General features: G+C 41.0%; 1 non-coding gene and 1 pseudogene across 1 annotated transcript; both read right to left on the minus strand.

Annotated features, from left to right (window-relative positions):
- Positions 1–8,393: 8,393 nt before the first annotated feature.
- On the minus strand, positions 8,394–8,500 carry LOC147945802 (small nucleolar RNA R71). The gene has a single exon (XR_015597899.1). It is a non-coding gene; the product is annotated as a small nucleolar RNA R71 (small nucleolar RNA).
- Positions 8,501–15,036: 6,536 nt separating this feature from the next.
- Positions 15,037–16,305, minus strand: LOC104778720 (uncharacterized; annotated as a pseudogene).
- Between the last annotated feature and the right edge of the window lie 4,620 nt (positions 16,306–20,925).

The following is a 20,925-nucleotide window of genomic DNA, read 5'->3' on the forward strand; positions in this document are numbered from 1 at the left end:
AAGCAAGGAGTGAAACTTACGGCAGAATCAGCTAATATCATCTCTATTGTCTCTCCACTGTATGTGGTATATTGTTTCCATGTATGAACAATCTTAACTCTTATCTTCCATGTCGTTTTGAATGCCTTGAGCTCCGAAACATGTGTGAAATCATCGGTGACCGCCATGACTTATACGAAGGTGAATTTCTACTCTCTTTGTTTTTGATGTGTTTTAATATTTACGTTGTATCCTATAGTAGTTTTTATAGCAGTTGAAGTTGGGTTTGTGTTAAAGGAAGAATATTCGATGCAATAAATAAAAGATTTTCTGATTTTGCTTTGATTTTGAGTTTAATATGATATACCATAGTAAAATGAGGGATTGGATCCAACTGTTTTTGTTTCTAGTTGTGATCTTTCATATTCGTAATGGTTAGCTTTTAAATGGAGTATTTTGTGGGTTGGGTTAAATCTAGCCTATTTAATGATGAAGAACGAATGGTAAAAATTGAGTATGGGCTGTTGTGATTGTTAGAAATGAGAATATTTGTTATTAACTGAAAATATTTGCAGTTAATTTTGGGATTTTATTTTGCCTATGCGAATGATACAAAAGATGATCATGAGGGATTGCATTTTAGTAGTTGCCATTTTTATAGAACATGTCGTTTGATTTGGATTTTATTTACAGGTTTGGAAGAACGTGACTGTTTGGATACTCAGCTAATACAAGTCAGATCCAAATACAGAAATGGCTAAACACTTAGATCCGCGTCTTTATAATATTAATGATTACATCTGTGCCCTTAAATTATTTTTTGTTTTTTCTTCCTTTCCTTTGGGCGTAAAGGCAAAATATGGAATTTTTGTAAAGTTTTTTTTTTTGCCTTTGTACTCTCCAATTAACAGTATAAATGAAATAAAATACTATATTAGTTTTTTTTATGATATTTTTAAAGTAAAATTTATTATTTAAAAAATGAAATTCCCAAAATATTGTCAAGATTTCTTAACAGGTTACCATATTTTTTTGACAAAGAGGTTTTTACTCTTCAACCGTATCAATTTTCTTACCAAAATTTTAGATTACATTCTTTTATTTATTATTTCTTTTAAAAAAAAAAACTGACTAAAAAGACCACATTTTTTTTCTAAAGTCATTGACACGAACTCTACTAACTACAAATAAAATAATAACTTGTAGTTAGATGTTTATTTTTTTTTTGGTAAGAAACCGGGAGAAAACCTCCCGATTCAATTTATTCCAATACTTTAAAATTACAAGTGAACCAGTTCAGAAATCACAGAGCTCGACATAGCCTCCCTTAACAATGTTTCAACACATTCAGGGGCACAATTAAAAACGTGAAAACCCAAAGGTAAAGTAAAAGCATGATTTGCCAAACCATCGACAAGACGATTTGCCTCCCTAAGGACATGCGTAACTCGGACATTCCAGTCCTATGATAAGAAGCCATGGCACAACTGTACCAGGAACGACAAGGGATGCGTTTCACTGATCCTTGTCTTAAGAAAACCCACCACCTGTTCTGAATCCACCTCCAGCTCTAACCTTTGTATCCGCTTCTCCCAAGCAAAGTAAAGGCCGTAGTATACACCCCATAGTTCTGCCAAGAGGGCGGAACAACGACCAATGTTCAGCACAAAACCACTGCACCATTCACCCGCCTCATCACGTATCACACCTCCTGCTGTCGCCGGTCTTGGATTACCGCGTGACGCCCCGTCCGTGTTTAACTTATACCAACCATTCGATGGACATAACCACCTGATTAACCTCTCACCTCTATTCACCCGCTTCTTTCGTTTCACCCCATACGCATCAACAACTCCTTTGGCAGTATCTTTAAGAAACTGCACACGATCCCGCCAGATCCTATTCTCACCAAAATGTTAACACACCGCCATTTCCATGCCCACCAGATAGTCATAGCAAAAAGTGTAGGCCAATGCTCACTCTCTGTAACTAACTCACCACACAGATTTCCCGCGATCCATGTCAATAGAGACTGGTCAAAGAAAATTCTCTGTCACCGTGCAGGCACCAACCGCAACCATACACCTGACATGGCCGGGTAATCCCGGAGGACATGTACAATAGTCTCCAAACCCCCTTTACAAATTGAACAAACCGATGTATCACTGATATGACGCTGAAGTCTTTCTGTATTAGTCATGAGAATTTGTTTGACAACCAACCAAACAAAAACACGCACTCGTTCGGGTACCGGAATCCTCCATACTAGTGAGTAAAAAGATTCCATATTCTGAGTTGGCGTCTCCACCCTAGTTAACAATCTGTAGGCCCAGTTGACAGTGAACTTTTCATCAGCAGTTTCTCCCCAGGACAAACGGTCCTTAGCTCCAGTGACCTTGTCCACCACCACCGCAGCGAGTTCTAACGTTAAATCTGCAGGAACATAAAGTGCAATATTAGAGTGTAACCACCCTGCCCCATCACGCCACATATCACATACTTTCACCAGGTCATACCCAGGTGGGAGCACACCTAACACCACGTCCACTAGAGGTCTCTCCGTAACCCATTTATCTGTCCAAAACTTGACCCGTGACCCGTCTCCAACCACCCAACGAAGTCCTTTTAGTACCACTTCCCGCAACCCAACACAAATGCTTCTCCAAGTAGATGACCAATGTCCCTTCTTGCTTAACCAAGTCAGGTCATGGACATCACCAACCTTATATTTCGCCCTCACCACTCTTGCCCATAAACTCGTGTCCTCACGTTAAACTCTCCATCCCACCTTTGCCAGTAACACCATATTCATATCATGCGATTTTTTAACACCCAGCCCACCCTCACGTTTGGGGAGGCACACTTGATCCCACCCAAGAAAATGCATCTTCCTCTGCTCTGAAGCCGATCCCCACAGAAAATCTCTAGATATCCTATTCAACTTAGCCAAGGTACTAACAGGCAATTTAATAGTACTCATTGTATGGATTGGAATAGAAGAAAGAACTGCTTTTGTAAGTGTGAGACGTCCTGCGAAACTCAACATTCGACCCCTCCAGCCAGCCAAATGAGAGGATACTCTCTCTACCACATCACCAAACGAATTCTTATTAATTCGTTTCTGCAGAATAGGCATTCCCAAGTATTTACCTAGTTCTCACATTGAAGAAATTCCACTCTCCACACTGATCAGATTCCCCAAGTCCCTTGACACATTCTCCGAAAATAAAATTTTGGACTTCTCCAACCTAACTTTTTGCCCCAAGGCAAGACAAAACCTCTCCAACACCGTTCTCACCACTCGAACTTGAGCCACAGAGGCTTCCGCAAACAAGATCAAATCATCCGCAAACCATATATGAGACAAGCTAGGCCCCCCATTTGACAACTTTATCGGCTTCCATCTCCTCTCCTTAATCTCATCATCAATCAAATGACATAAACTCTACATGCACAACACGAAAAGAAAAGGAGACAGTGGATCGCCTTGGCGGAGTCCTCGAGACGGCTCAAAAGAGTCTGTCCTTTCACCATTCCAAAGTAAACTCATTGTTGGATCATTTACACATTGCATTATCCAACAAAACCTAGTGATCAGACAAACCCGCAGCTCCAAGCGTCTCTTCTAAGAAGTCCCATCTAATTTTGTCATAAGCTTTCTCCAGATCAAGCTTCAACAGCATCCAACCTTTCCTCCCCTTCTTACGCCGCATTGAGTGGACCGCCTCTTGGACCACCACAATATTGTCAGAACATAGACAGCCAGGAATGAAACTTGATTGCGCCGGACCAACCAATGTTGACATAACACTCTTCAATCTCCCCACCATAGTCTTTGTATTGATCTTAAACAGCACATTACAAAGACTTATTGGTCTGAACTGCATAATTCGATCAGGTTTCACCACTTTGGGTATAAGCACAACCAAGGCATCATTCATACCTTCAGGTAGTATACCTGTCTGAAAGAACTCCAAAACAGTCTTCACCACTGATTCTCCAACGACATCCCAACACTCTTGGTAAAACACGGGTTGGAACCCATCAGGTCCCGGTGCCTTGAATTTTTCCATACTGCGCAAAGCTAACTCCACTTCCTCTGCGTTAAAAGGTTTCTCCAAACCCTCCTTTTCCGCTGGAGATAAAGGTAAGAAACCCTCGCAAGCAAGCTGCTCCCCTCCCAGCTCCACATCCGCCAGCGAGTATATCTTCGTATAATAATTCACAGCAAGCTGCTCTAACTCCTGTCCATCTGAAATCCATCTACATGTATCATCCTTCAGCCGATCAATTTGATTCCTCCTCCAACGTATAATAGTCGACCTATGAAAGAACTAAGTGTTACGATCTCCATGAACAACCCACTTCTCTCTCGACTTTTGAAACCAAAGTGTTTCCTCTTGTTCTAAGACAACATCGAACTCCTGCAAAAGAATCTCCTCACGTCTCAAAAGCGCATCTGACTGATCAGTAACGATACTCTCCTGAATCTCCTTGATCTCCCGCATTAATTTCTCCTTCTGCAAATTAATATTTCTAAAGATGTCACGATTCCACTGGCGTAGAAGTTTCTGTAAAAGCTTCAAAGCCTCCCGAGTAGTGACAGACTGATCCCAAGACGCTGACACCAAGTCTTTAAAACCCTGGTGTTGCAACCAAGCCACTTCAAAGCGGAACGATCTCCTCCTAGCATTCACCGCAGTCACTGGCGTCAACTGCACATACAACGGAGTATGGTCTGATGCCAGAGATGGAAGGTGAGTAACAACCGCATCCTGCAACTGTAACCGTGCTTGAGGGCAACACAACACTCGATCGAGTCGTTTTGCTACAAAGGTAATTCCTACTCTTCCTCTCTGCCATGTATACTAATTGCCCCTAAAGCCCATATCTATTAGAGACATGTTCTGTATCCATTCCCCAAAAGCAACTGAATCTGGCGATAGCATACCATTTGCCCCTATATGTTCGTTTAAACGGACAATAGTATTAAATTCCCCCTCATTACAAGGGGACCAACCCATGAACCAACAACCACCCTCAATTTCTCCCACAATCCACACCGTCGAGTCACTGATGGTGGTGCATACACCACGACCAAATTTACCGACTCCGTCCCATTCACTACCAAAGCATGGATATATTGGTCCGAGGAGTCAACTATCGTGAGCTCCCCGATACCCGATCACCACAACAACCATAGGCCACCACTTTGCCCAACAACATCCACCCGAAACACATTCTCAAACCCCAAACCTCGACAAATCTGGCCCGCTCTCTCGCCTCCCGCATGGGTCTCGAACACAACCAAGATATCGGTTTGAAACTTCTTAAGAAGGTAACGTATCGACCGCCGAAAGTTGGGTTTATTTGCCCCCCCCCGGCAATTCCACATCAAAATATTCATCATCAGAACACACCAATCTAGAAGAAAAACCGGGGCGACTCGTTATTGGGCTCTAGAACTCGTCGCATCCACCACCAACACATCTTTTGATACCAATCCCGGCCCAGTCGAAACATCCGCCTGATTTGACATCTCCAACTCAATCGAGACCATTGAATTACTCGTATCCTCCCCATCTCCACCCGCTTTAGACTCCGGCGGAACCAATATGAACACTCCTCCTGATCTCCCCACATTCTCACTCCCAATCCTCAATCTCTTACCATTCACTGACAAGCTTGTTTCATCTTTTGTTGGGCCGAAGACAAGTCTTTTAACGGGCCTTGTCGTTTTCAATTGCTTGGGCCTCGAAAGCATTCTCTCTACCCGTTTTACCAATCCCTCAAAAATTAACCCACTCCCACTTTTAGGCCCACCTTTAGGCCCAGAATTCGGTGGACCTAGATCGGAGCCAAACACCATTGCCTTCGCAGGCACGTCACTCCTGCCATCTACTCTCTGATCCAGGACAGATACATTTTCCTTATCCGTACCGTTCATGATTTTTGCCACTCTTCTCGGTGGAGTTGCCAAATCCTCCGTCAACCTTCCAAAACTATTCGATACGGGAATATTCGAGGGTTGATTCACCATCCGAGATTCCCGTAATGGCCCGCCCTTGTTTGACCATAGATTCCACATCCCGAACAAATGGTATTGAGTCCCTCGTAAGTTACATAATATCTCTCCCCATTAATCATGATCGAACCCTTCAATGGTCTCTTTAAATCAACCTCCACACAAACCCTTGCAAAACGAGCCCTCTCGAAATTTGACGTATTTCCATCCACTCAAATGATAGCATCCTTTTTTATCCATATTTTGCATTGTTCATACCTCTAACTTAGCATTTTTAGGTCATTTACTGTAGGAATTCACTTTTAGAGCATTTAGGGTGTTGCATTTCTGCATTTGCATATTTTGGATGAAAACAGGTGCTAAAGAGCCAAAAATTGGGAAAAACAAGGACAACTCGAGCATGTACCCGAAGGTGCCATCGAGCTGCAAGAAAAATTCCAAACCCCAACACGATCGAGGAGGATCCAAGAGCATAAAGAGTAACCCAAAGATCCACCCGAGGAGTAACTCGACTTCACCCTCGTGTACCCCATCGAGTAGATCATCGGGCAGGTCTGGGAAGCTAGGTCAAATGGGTTTCCATATATAAACCCCCTCTTCCCCTAGCTTGCAAATTAGCACGCTGCAGACCCTCAAACCAGAGAGCGAGAGCTTCTGTGAGAGAACTGGGCGACTCAACATTTTTCTTCTTGTTTTGCATTTTTATTGTGTAGTTTTCTTAGATTTCTATCATTTACTTTCTCTACTCTACTCTATCTTTTAATACAATGTCATTTTCATTCATTTTGATTGCTTTGTTATTCGCTTCTATGTCCGAGTAGTGTAGTAAAGTTTCTAGGGATGGGATAGATGATTTTTTGTTCTTGATCGGTTAGGATGCTTTAGTTGATTGTAAATGATTGATAGATTTCCTTCTAGATTGGTGCTCTTAATGCTGTCAGCAGACCAAAAGGTTGAGATTAGATCTAGGGCGTTTACAAATGTTACAGGCCGAAAGGAGTAGATAAAATGCTTGATTTAGCCAATGTTAGAGGTTTACTTAACTCTGAGTAACAAAATTAGATGAGTTTAAGTCTACTGACAATAATGAATCGTTCTTAATGCCTGCTTGTTCATATTGCTAGTGCGACAGTGTGGTAATGTGTTCAAGGTTGATTGTTGCTAGTGCGAAAGTGTGGTGACAAGGTCTTAGAGTTTCATTGTCTAGGAAATAATTGCTTGAGGCATGTAAGGCATTCGTACTGGTCTAGAACACTTAGGATTCGATTACCCCATCCTTAGGAACTTTCGTATTTTATTTATTTGCATTTCTTTCACTTACTCGACTACTTACCCGATCAGGTACACGATAACCTGTATCGAGTAATATCTCGAGCTGTTCATATCTCACCTGCATACTCGATCACCCCACTCGATCCTTTACTCGATTGCTTGCATCGAGTGCTTAGGTCGTGTGGTTTACTTGTTAATATTCTTTTACTTTGTTTATTTTAGGAAACGTTAGAACCAAAACCCTAATTTCTTGGCTTGACTTGCATTGTTCTGATCATATCCTTCCTGCTAGCAATACACAACCATTTGGTTCGATAACCCTTTGTACTACAACTGCATAGGGGATTGATACCCTGGATGAAAACCTGTCTATCAATTTGGCACCGTTGCCATTTGGTTGTTTTACTTTTGCTATGTTTCGGATTTTAGCGCTTGCTAGATCAAGTTCGTTTGTTTATATTTGGTTTGGATACTGACTTGTTTGCTTTCGCATTGTTATTTTTGAATCTCAGGTACAACCCGAGCACCCACCCGACCCTTCACTCGATCACCTGGATCGAGTTGATCCTTGTGTACACACTCGGACACATACCTGTGCATGAAAACACGATCCAGAGGTAGCCAGAACCTGAGTCCTTTCATCAACAACATCGACAGACCTCGGCTACTCAGACAACAACAAGTTCAACAAGAACCATCAATCATTGAGGAGACGATGAATAATCAGAACGGTCCACCAGCTCCTCAAGCAAGGACCAATATAGGAGCAAGAGATGCTCCATCTACTCACACTCAAAGGAATGGCATTGTGCCACCAGCTGTGCAGAACAATAATTTTGAGATCAAGAGTAGTTTCATCCAGATGATACAGAGCAATATGTTTCATGGATTGCCAATGGAGGACCCATTGGATCATCTGGATGAATTTGATAGGCTCTGTAGCCTCACTAGGATCAATGGAGTCAGTGAAGATGGATTCAAGCTCCGGCTTCTCCCATTCTCTTTGGGAGACAAAGCACGAATCTGGGAGAAATCGCTCCCTAAGGAGTCCATCACCACTTGGGAAGCGTGCAAGAAGGCATTCCTGGACAAATTCTTCTCCAACTCCAGAACCGCAAGGCTGCGAAATGACATTTCAGTCTTTGTTCAGAGGAACAACGAAACGTTCAGTGAAGCTTGGGAACATTTCAAGGGATACACTACTCGATGTCCACATCACGGATTCAGTAATGCTTCATTGCTGAGCACACTTTACGGAGGCGTGGTTCCCAAGATACGGATGCTGCTGGACACCGCAATCCATGGTAACTTCCTCAACACAGATGTTGATGAAGGTTGGGACCTAGTTGAGAACTTGGCTCAATCTGATGGCAACTACAATGAGGAATATGATCGCTCTGTGCGATCTACAGGAGAAGAAGATGCCAAGTACAAGAGGGACATGAAAGCCCTCAATGACAAGCTCGATCAGCTCCTCAACCAGCAGAAGCATGTTCATTCTATAACAGAGGAAGAGCAGTTTCAACAACAAGATGGGGAGACTATGCAACTAAAGGATGTTAACTACATCAACAACCAAGGAGGCTACAACAACTACAAGCCAAACCTGACCGTGCCTTAACAACACCCGATGCACAGTCCGATACCCATGTCGGGTTCCTCCTCGCTGGATTTGCTATCCTTGATGCACAAAATCCTATACACTCAGAAGACGGACATGATCACCATTAATGCAAGATTCGACAATCTCGCTTGTCGTCTGTCAGACAATTTCCAAGAACTGCATGACCGATTTGATGCCTTGGGTTCCCGAATTCAAGTGATTACGGATAACTCGGCTTCCACCTCTAACAGTCACATGAAATCTGCAAACGCGATCGCCCTACGAAGTGGCCGATAATTACCCCCTTAAACAGTACCACAGGACATCACTGAGGACAGTAATGATCTAGATGGGGAGGATCTTGGTGAACCGACCACTTCTGCTGAACAACAACGCCACTCCCCAGGACAACCCGATGCTCAATCCGATCCTCTACCCGACCTCACTACTCGGACAGGCGATCGGGTTGACCCTCCAGTACCTTTGCCTCCTGCAGACAACCCGGGAAGAGAAAAGCAGAAAGAAAGGAGATTCATTCCCCCACCTTACAAACCACCTCTGTCGTTCCCTGGACGATTTCGCAAGGAACTCCTGGAGAAGTACAAGGCATTGTTTGAAAAACAGATGCAAAAACTCGAACTTCGCATGCCCCTAATGGACGCCTTCACTTTGATTCCCCCTTACCAGAAATTTCTGAAGGATGCAGTTATGGAGCGGATCAAGCAAGTACAAGGGATGGTTATACTCAATCATGAGTGCAGTGCGATAATCCAGAGGACTACCGCGCCTAAGAATCTGAGCGACCCCGGATCTTTTACTTTACCTTGCTTGATCGGACCATTGAAATTCAGAAGATGTCTTTGTGATTTGGGAGCATCAGTCAGCTTGATGCCACTCACTGTAGCTAAACGTCTTGGATTCGAGAAATTCAAGCCTACCGACATCCAGCTGGTTCTGGCTAATCGAACTACGAGGTTGCCAAGAGGAGTTTTGGAAAATCTGCCGGTCAAAGTAGGGTCAGTAGACGTACCAACCGACTTCGTAGTTTTGGAAACGGATGTGGAGCCAAGTGATCCGCTTATCTTAGGACGACCATTTTTAGCCACCGCGGGAGCAATAATTGATGTGAGGAACGGGAAGATCGATCTGAAGCTCGGGGAAGACCTCACTATGCAGTTTGACATTCGGGAAACTATGAAAAAACCTACAATAGCTGGTCAAACATTTCGGATAGAAGAGTTAGAAAAACTGCATGAGGAAGCATTTGAGGAGGTTGCGATAGGGGATTGCGACAAACAGCTTTGACAAATGATGGTAAGGAGGGATTCCTGCATCAAGAAACGGAACTCTACAAGGAATTGCTTGATAGAAAGGGAGTAGTGCTTGACAATAGAAGTTTGGACAAGTCAGTAGTCAACTCCTAAATCATGTCCTGCAGTTGCTCAACACCGACAAACCCGGACACTGACCCGATCGCCCCATCGAGTAGAGTGATCGAGCACCACCTCGAGCAGCAACTCCAAATCACCAATGATTGGCCCGAATCTAAGGCACCTAAAGTGGAACTAAAACTTCTACCAAATGGGCTAAGGTACGCTTTCTTAGGACTTAATTCAACTTATCCGGTAATCGTTAATTCTAGCCTGCCTGAGAAGGAATTGAAATTGCTTTGCACTCAATTAAGAAACAATAGGAGAGCAATAGGCTACACTTTAGATGATATCAAGGGTATATCCCCTGATCTTTGCACTCACCGGATAAACCTTGAAGATGAATTGTACTCTAGTATAGAACCTCAGCGTCGCCTAAATCCGAACCTGAAAGAAGTGGTGAAAAAGGAGATTCTGAAGCTGCTCGACGCTGGAGTTATCTACCCTATCTCTGATAGTACTTGGGTGTCCCCTGTGCAATGTGTCCCGAAGAAAGGAGGAATCACTATCGTCAAAAACGAGAAAGATGAGCTAATTCCCACAAGGACGATAACTGGTCATCGAATGTGTATCGACTATAGGAAGCTTAACGCAGCCTCGAGGAAGGATCATTTCCCCCTGCCTTTCATTGACCAAATGCTGGAACGACTAGCTAATCATCCTTCCTACTGCTTCCTTGATGGGTATAGTGGATTTTTCCAAATCCCAATACACCCTGCTGACCAGGAGAAGACAACGTTCACCTGCCCTTATGGAACTTTTGCCTACAAGAGGATGCCTTTCGGTTTATGCAACGCTCCCGCAACTTTCCAAAGATGCATGACATTTATCTTCTCTGATTTAATAGAAGAAATGGTGGAGGTTTTCGTGGAAAATTTTTCGGTTTATGGAGATTCTTTCTCGCCGTGTCTGTCAAACCTCTGCAAAGTGCTAAAAAGGTGCGAGGAAACCAATCTAGTGCTAAATTGGGAAAAGTGCCACTTTATGGTCCAGGAAGGAATAGTTTTGGGGCACAAGATCTCAGAAAAGGGGATAGAGGTCGACAAGGCTAAGATCAAAGTGATGGTTCAGCTGCAGCTTTTTAGGGCACGCAAGGTTCTACAGGAGAGTCATTAAGGACTTTTCTAAGATCGCACGACCATTAACACGGCTACTCTGTAAGGAAGCGGAGTTTATTGCTGACAAAGACTGTTTAGATGCCTTCAACAAGATAAAGGAGGCTTTGGTGAGTGCACCAATAGTCCAAGCTCCTGGCTGGGACCATCCCTTCGAGATTATGTGTGACGCGTCAGACTACGCTGTGGGAGCAGTATTAGGTGAGAGAATAAATAAAAAACTCCATGTGATCTACTACGCCATCAGGACCATGGACGATGCCCAGACGAGATATGCCACAACTGAAAAGGAACTCCTTGCTGTAGTTTTCGCGTTCGAGAAGTTCAGAAGCTACTTAGTCGGTTCTAAGGTGATTTTCTACACGGATCATGCCGCCCTACGGTACATTTACTCGAAAAAGGACACCAAACCCAGGCTCCTCAGATGGATCCTTCTTCTGCAAGAATTCGACATAGAAATCCTGGATAAAAAGGGGATTGAAAACGGAGAAGCAGACCATTTGTCAAGAATTAGAATCGAAGACCCACTCCCAATCGACGATTCAATGCCCGAGGAAAGACTGATGCACATCGCCTTCTTGGAAGAAATGAGCCACACGATCGGACACACGATCGCCCACTCGATCCCCGAGTCAACCGGGTCGATCGAGTTCATGGCTATCGAGTCGGCTAAGCTCCCTTGGTACTCAGACTTCGTGAACTACATGGTCTGCGTTGAAATTCCCAAGGACTATGACGCTCATAGAAAGAAAAAGTTCTTCAGAGATGTCAACAGCAACTACTGGGACGAACCTTATCTTTACAAGAAAGGTACGGATGGCCTGTTCAGAAGATGTATAGCAGAAGAGGAAGTTCAGGGAGTATTGGAGCACTGTCAGGGGTCCGCCTATGGAGGACATTTTGCAACCTTCAAAACAGTCCAAAAGATACTCCAAGCTGGTCTTTGGTGGCCAACAATGTTCAAGGATGCACAGCTCTTCATAGTACAATGTGATTCGTGCCAGAAAATGGGCAACATAGGTCAACGAAATGAAATGCCTCAGCAGCCAATCTTAGAAGTCGAAATTTTTGACGTCTGGGGAATTGATTTCATGGGACCTTTCAACCCACCCTCGAATGGAAACATGTACATCCTAGTGGCGGTCGACTATGTCTCGAAATGGGTAGAAGCAATCGCCAGTCCGACGAATGATCACATTACCGTAATAAAGATGTTCAAAAGCATTATCTTCCCCAGATTTGGAATCCCAAGAGTAGTGATCAGTGATGGAGGAACCCACTTCATCAAAAGGGTTTTCGATGGCTTGCTGAAAAAGCACGGAGTCAAGCATAAAGTCGCGACAGCTTATCACCCACAAACCAGCGGACAAGTGGAAGTGAGCAACAAACAGATTAAAGCGATATTAGCCAGAATTGTAGGAATCACAAAAAAGGACTGGGCATTCAAGCTAGATGATGCACTTTGGGCTTACAGGACCGCCTACAAAACACCGATTGGGCGGACACCTTTCCAGCTTCTTTACGGAAAAAACTGTCACCTTCCGGTCGAGGTAGAATACAAAGCAATGTGGGCGACCAAGCTGCTCAACTTAGATATAAAGACCGCCCAGGAAAAGAGAGTAATGGATCTCCACGAACTCGATGAGATACGGCTGGAGGCTTATGATAATTCGAGAATCTACAAGGAAAGAACCAAAGCTTTTCATGACAAGAAAATCTGACACAAGGATTTAAAAGCTGGAGACAAAGTCCTTTTGTTCAACTCAAGGCTTCGGCTATTTCCTGGGAAGCTCAAGTCAAGATGGTCAGGACCCTTCGAAATTAAGGACGTTTTGCCCTATGGAGCGGTCACTCTTCTTGATAACAATAAGAAAGAATTCACTGTGAATGGACAGAGAGTGAAGAGGTACATGGCAAATGAGAGCACAGAGGAGGAATCATCTCTACATCTCGACGATCCCACGCCAGTCTGAGATGAATTGAAAGTCAAGCTTAGAGACTATAAACAAGCTCACTTGGGAGGAAATCCCAAAGGCAGGTCTATAAACAAGCTCAATCAATCTGATGCTGGTCTGAGTAAGTCGTCAGTGCGCATTTCTGAGCTCTCCGACGAGCACACACCGGCACCTGCTGAAGCCAGAGACGACCCAGACTACACGTTGGCGAGTATGGAGGCTGTTTCAACCTCCTTCTTCACCAACCCATGAGGTACCACTTTCATCCGATCTTTGTATATAACATTGCATTTAGTTTAATTCATTTTGTGTGATTCTTGGATTCTTTTTCAAACTTTTATTTACACAGGGACTGTGTAATTTAAGTTTGGGGGAGGGTCCTAGAATGTATTTAACATTGTGTCTTATTTTCTCATTATTATTTTAAATTTTTGCATGCTAGTTTTATTCATTTGAGTCTGCATTGCATCTATGTGCACTAAAAAACCAAAAAAAAAAAAAAATTGAAAAATTTTAAGGAAAAGAAAAGAAAAGAGTGTTCATGTAGTTGCATTTGCATATTAGGATTGAGTCTAGTTTGTTTCATATAGGATTGTCGCATATGCATCTTAGGGGACAATGATTAAAACCACCTTGTTTAAAATCAAACATTAGGATTGAACCTATAGCCCTTAGTCACAGTTCATTGTTGCTAGATCAGTCTTTGGAAAAAAATGAAAAATGTTTGCTTAGACCCTTTATGTCGATTGAATGCTTCCTCCACTTGCTTGAGCATTAGAACATCTCTATATTATTGGATTTAATTTGAACTATAATTGTCTTGCTTATGGAATTTGAATACTTTCTCATGGTAACTCCAAACTCGGGTTAGCAGTCCACTTTTTACCAATCTTTTCGTTTAACCCGATTCGTTTTTCCTACCCATGAACCCAAACCTTTCTTTCAAACCTTGTTGTGAATTGTTGAGTGAGGCCTCTTTCATTGTGCTATAGCTTGTGAAACCTTGAGAGTATTGAGAACGACAAAGAACTGCCTCTTGATTTAGCTAAGTTAGAATTTGAACTAGCTAATAGATTCGGTTTTGAAGGTTAGGTGGTTAGAATGATTATTTGGGGTTGGGTTGTGGAATAAAAAAAAAGGGAAGAAGAAAAAGTCCCTAAGGTTAGCGGTAGCGGCAGCGACAGCGGCAGCGACAGCGTCAAACATTACCGCAGGTTGTTGTTCGTTTCGTCGCCGCTATCTCTGCGGCTGACGCTGCCGCAGCCGCAAGTATTCTGTTCATTTTATTAACGCTGCCGCTGCCGCAACCGCTGGTTTTGTGTTCGTTTTGCTGACGCTGCGGCAATTTTACACTCAATTCTTATTTTATATTTATAAATTTGTATCATTATATTTTAAATCAAAAAATTGTAATTTAAATCTTTTATAACCAGAAAATATTTTTAATTTTAGCTGGTAATAATTTTAGCTGGTAATATAGTTATAACAACATATTTTTGTGATAAATCATGAGCTAAATTAAAACAAAAATAATAAACCAAAACATTGGACGAAAAGTAATACACAAAGTTATAAAAAAAAAAGTAGTCGAAGTCTTTATAACTAAAATAATAAATGAAGTCATAAACAAAAAGAATAGCCGAACTCGTAAAAATTTCTAATAAGGTAAACGGCCTTGACCATATTCATTCGTGATGTTTTGACGCAGAGCTTCCATTGCTCTATCACCGGTCGGCTCATATGCAATATGTTCTTCTTCTTCTTCTTCTTTTTTTTCTTCTTCTTCTTCTTCTTCTTCTTCTTCTCCTTCTCCTTCTCCTTCTCTTTCTCCTTCTCCTTCTTCCTCTTCTCTTTCTTCTCCTTCTCCTTCTTCTTCTCCTTCATCACCATGATATCCTTCTGTACTTTGCCAATGTACAAAATCATGATCTTCCCTATGTGAATCCCGTATGAAGTTGTGTAGTGCCATCGTTGCCGTTACGAGTTTAATCCACTTAATGAGACCATATTTTGGATGCTTACGATCCAAAATCCTCCATTTTGCTTTCCACACTCCAAATGTCCTTTCAATCACAGATCGCAGACCTAAATGCTTTCTGTTGAACAACTCTCGTGCACTTACTGGTGGTCCTCCTCTAGCAAACTGACCAAGATGATATCGCAAACCACGATGTGGACCAAGATACCCTATCCTTGTGGGATACCCAGAGTCAACAAGATAGTACTTCCCACTAGGAGGATGTGGGAAAAAAGGTTCATACCTCGCACAATGAGTCAAGACCTTTGTATCATGTGCTCTACCAGGTACACCAACATATGCGTATATGAACTTCATATCGAAGTTACATATAGCAAGAACATTTATTGTAGGTTCTTGCTTTCTACCTTTATATGCTTCTGCAGATCGACTTGGAGGACGAACCGGGATATGAGTTCCATCAAGTGCTCCAACACAATCTTTAAAGAATGGCCAATATCGATCATCATTCCTCAAAACAGGGTTTACTCTCGTAAATTCACCTTCTTGTGGCTTTAGTGTATCTGCTGCAAACTTAATGAGAGCACTCAAAACATCATCAACCTTCCTTTTCACTGTATCCAATGACCGCTGATATCTTGCAGCTATATCTCGGATAGTTTTATCCTGACCAACGACCTCAAGAAACATGGCAACAGATTCCTCAATGTAGACATTTTCAGACTCTAGTAATCCATAAAGCCTCAAAAGTTCTTTGGTTCATTCGGAGAATGTCATTACATTGTGTATCTGATCCATGCATAAGTTGTTGGACATGACGCCATCCTGCTCCTCGATCTGTTCTATGACTTAACCTCTCTGCAGTAAGTGAATCAATCAAACCAAGTTCATCATCATCATCACCATCATCATCACCCACATCCATCTTCTAATCATCTACAAAACCATAGAATAGTTGCCATAAATAAACTAATTGCCAAACACAACCGAAACTCGTTAATCGTTCATAACACAACAATGTTCATAACATAACCAAAACCAAAACTCGTTCATAACACAACCAAAACCAAAACTCGTTCATAACACAACAAAACCAAAACTATAACACATGCAATGTCATGATCTGATTCATAAACACTACATATCATCAAGTTTCCTTCTAGTCATAAGCTCCAAAAAACTAATCTTATCTTCAGCACTAGTAAAAGCTATAAAACCCCGCCTGGTTGCTTCATCTGCTATAAGATGCTGAACTGTTGCTTTGTAAAATGAATACCACTTCATAATTCCAGGCAATCCATTAAGTGTCTCTAATACACTCTCAACACTTGATGCATACTCACGCTCCAACATCTGCTCCGCTATTTTATTCTTCTTCTCAAGAGCTTCGGTCCGTTTTATAACAGCTTCAACAGCCATATCTTTCTCCCTACGCCTTTTTTTTGCTCTTGAACTTCCAACTTGGGTTTGTGTTTGAGTCTGTTTCTCTACCGGTGTTGGCATATCTTTGTCAACAGAATCAACTTCATCATCATCATCACATATGGTGGAAGCACTTACAGAGTGAGGGAAGCAATCAAATCGTATGATGATGGGTTCATTGATGAAATTATAACAGACATGAAATGAAACCAACAGACAACACAAAAGAAGAAAGAGTCAAGTTAATGATGAAATTATAAACCACATGAAACTAAATTACACAGAAACTTCTAAATATCCTGAGTCAATCTATGTGGTCAAGCAGATAAAAAATGATAGCTCTTACAAATGCCCTGATGCGATGGAGAATATCTTTATCGTTTTCCCTTGTCGTCCACCCTTCTCATGCTCCTGAAAAGATGATAGATAGATATAACAAGATTAAAATTGTTGCAAAGGTAGCCCACATGTTAGAATCAAATAGAATTGAGATGAAACAGGTTTACAACAATCATACAAGTTATTCTAGATTACAAAAGCTACTCACTTTTTTGGAATCTCCCTTCATTGATTGTTGACGACCAAGACAAAATTTAAATACACTTTTAAATACACTTTTAAATACACTTTGTATCACTTCTAAATACACTTTTCACAAATAGTAACGAGTAAAGAAGAGTGACCAAGACAAAATTTAAATTTAAACTAAAGCTATGGAGTGAAATGAAACCATAAAGCTACTAAATTTGATAACCTTTCATCTGAATAATTCAAGAGTTAAAGTGAACTAAGAATTCAAAAACAAAACAAGTGAGCCGAGAATTATTCAAATGTTTAAGAACCCAGAATTATTCAAATGTTCAAATATTCAAAAACCCAGAATTATTCAAATGTTCAAATGTTCAAAAACCATTTTTGTAACTGAGTGAGCCGAGAGATAGAGATATGGGGAGATAGAGAGAGAGAGTGAAGATAGAAATTGTACCTTTGCAGATTGAACAGGGCCACGAAGAGAGAGGATGATGAAATAGAGAAGCTGTTCACCGAGTTTTGGATTGAAATGGCAATTACCCAGAGAGAGATAGAGATGACGAAGCTTTCGCTTAGAGAAGAAGAAGTCTAACCATGGAGGCCATGGAGGCGACGAAGAAAGAAGATGAGAATGTTTTGTAATTTTAGGGTTAGTTGTTTTGTAATTTTTTGAAGATAACAATGGTGTTTCTGTCATTTAACACACATATCGCAACTTTTAAGTCGCTGACGTTGAATTTATTCGGCGTCCAAAATTTTTAACCGCAGGACGCTGCGTCTGCCGCTGCGTTATGCCGCATCTATTGGCGGCGACCAAACGAACAGCTTAACTTGCGTCTGCCGCAGCCGCACCTACTTGCGGCGACCAAACGAACAGCCCCATAGTCTCCTAGAAAAAAAGAGAAGAATATATCTACATTAGGGCATGTTTATAGGGAGATCAGTTTAGGGTGTTCTTAGAGTATAAATATTGTGAAAATAATGTAAGATCAGTAGTTAAGAACTTTTGTTAAAAAGTTAGTTATTGGGAGAACATGTTTAAGATCTTAATATTTAATAAATACATAGATTAATGTTTAATAAAAATTTTAAGAATGTTTAATACTATTTAATAATATAATCTTTATTAATATTCTTAAACATATTACAATTATAAAAATTTATAAAATAACATTTTAATTGCAAACTTATAAAACTTTTACTAAAATTCAAAATACAATGCCATATTTTTATGAAACAAAAAAAAACATTGTAAATAAAATTTTAAAAAAAAACAAACAAACATATTACTTAATTAATTAAATAAGACAAACATTTTATTTAATTAATACATAGATTAATGTCCAAATTTATTCCATATATTTTCAACCAATCCGAAAGAGACACGTCACACAAGATCAGGCCCAAGAACAGTTCTAGAATAAGATCAGTGAGCCTGATCTTAAGTCCACTATTCAATTATTTTCATTTTTAAAATGCCTAAGAACACCCCATGTGTTCTCCCTATAAACATGGCCTTAGGAGTTTAGCAAAGAAAAGAAAAAAAAAAGAAAGAGAGCTAGAAGTTTAAAGTTTAAAAGTCTAAACCTTAGGGAGTAAAAAAGGAGAGTTAAAATCAAGGATGTGGGTAGTTTAAATTCTAGGGGGTTTAAATAAATAAATAAAAATGAAAATGAGAGTGAATGAGAAAAGGGTAGATCATCAAGAGTTAAGCTTTGTATGCCCAAATTGTTCTCAGTCTTAGATAGTTTTTACAATTGTCTAGCATTCCATCTTTTGAGAGAAAACCACCCAAAGAATTTGTTTGAAACCACCTTACTAAAAAGCCTTACCCTTGAAACCGATTGAGCTTGATTCACCTTCCATTTGCAAGAATTCGCCAAACACTTAATTGAATGTGAAAGAGATGTTCCTTATCTTTAGTTGGAGGTTGAGCTAGATCGATGCATGGTAATAAGCATAGAAAAATATTTGTAAGTATGTTGATTGATCTTAGCACCATTAGACTATCTTTAAGGACTATAGCTTGAATCTTTCGGTTAGCATCTTAAGGTTATGAGTCCCCACTTTCAAACCGTACCCTCTTACTTCCTTGCTAGAGGACTAGCAAGATTTAAGTTTGGGGGTCTGATGGCTCTCTAATTTACATGTTTTTAGCATCCTTTTTTGTCCATATTTTGCATTGTTCATACTTCTAACTTAGCATTTTTATGTCATTTACTGTAGGAATTCACTTTTAGAGCATTTAGGGTGTTGTATTTCTGCATTTGCATATTTTGGATGAAAACAGGTGCTAAAGAGCCAAAAATGGGGAAAAACAAGGACAACTCGAGCATGTACCCGAAGGAGCCATCGAGCTGCAAGAACAAGTCCGAACCCCAACACGATCGAGGAGGATCCAAGAGCATGAAGAGTAACCCGAAGATCCACCCGAGGAGTAACCCGAATTCACCCTCGTGTACCCCATCGAGTAGATTATCGGGCAGGTCTGGGAAGCTAGGTCAAATGGGTTTCCATATATAAACCCCCTCTTCCCCTAGCTTGCAAAGTAGCACGCCGCAGACCCTCAAACCAGAGAGCGAGAGCTTCTGTGAGAGAACTGGGTGACTCAACATTTTTCTTCTTGTTTTGCATTTTTATTTTGTAGTTTTCTTAGATTTCTATCCTTTACTTTCTCTACTCTACTCTATCTTTTAATACAATGTCATTTTCATTCATTTTGTTTGCTTTGTTATTCGCTTCTATGTCCGAGTAGTGTAGTAAAGTTTCTAGGGATGGGATAGATGATTTTGTGTTCTTGATCGGTTAGGATGCTTTAGTTGATTGTAAATGATTGATAGATTTCCTTCTAGATTGGTGCTCTTAATGCTGTCAACAGACCAAAATGTTGAGATTAGATCTAGGGCGTTTACAAATGCTACAGGCCGAAAGGAGTAGATAAAATGCTTGATTTAGCCAATGCTAGAGGTTTACTTAACTCTGAGTAACAAAATTAGATGAGTTTAAGTCTACTGACAATAATGAATCGTTCTTAATGCCTGCTTGTTCATATTGCTAGTGCGACAGTGTGGTAATCTGTTCAAGGTTGATTGTTGCTAGTGCGAAAGTGTGGTGACAAGGTCTTAGAGGTTCATTGTCTAGGAAATAATTGCTTGAGGCATGTAAGGCATCCGTACTGGTCTAGAACACTTAGGATTCGATTACCCCATCCTTAGGAACTTTCGTATTTTATTTATTTGCATTTCTTTCACTTACTCGACTACTTACCCGATCAGGTACACGATAACCTGTATCGAGTAATACCTCGAGTTGTTCATATCTCACTTGCATACTCGATCACCCCACTCGATCATTTACTCGATTGCTTGCATCGAGTGCTTAGGTCGTGTGGTTTACTTGTTAATATTCTTTTACTTTGTTTATTTTAGGAATCGTTATAACCAAAACCCTAATTGCTTGGCTTGACTTGCATTGTTCTGATCATATCCTTCCTGCTAGCAATACACAACCATTTGGATTGATAACCCTTTGTACTACAACTGCATAGGGGATTGATACCCTGGGTGAAAACTTGTCTATCACACACCACGAGCGATTCCAAACAAGATCCTTTAA

The sequence above is a fragment of the Camelina sativa genome, chromosome 4 (genome assembly GCF_030686135.1).
Source record: "Camelina sativa cultivar CO46 ecotype springtype chromosome 4, ASM3068613v1".
Classification (NCBI taxonomy): Eukaryota; Viridiplantae; Streptophyta; class Magnoliopsida; order Brassicales; family Brassicaceae; genus Camelina; species Camelina sativa.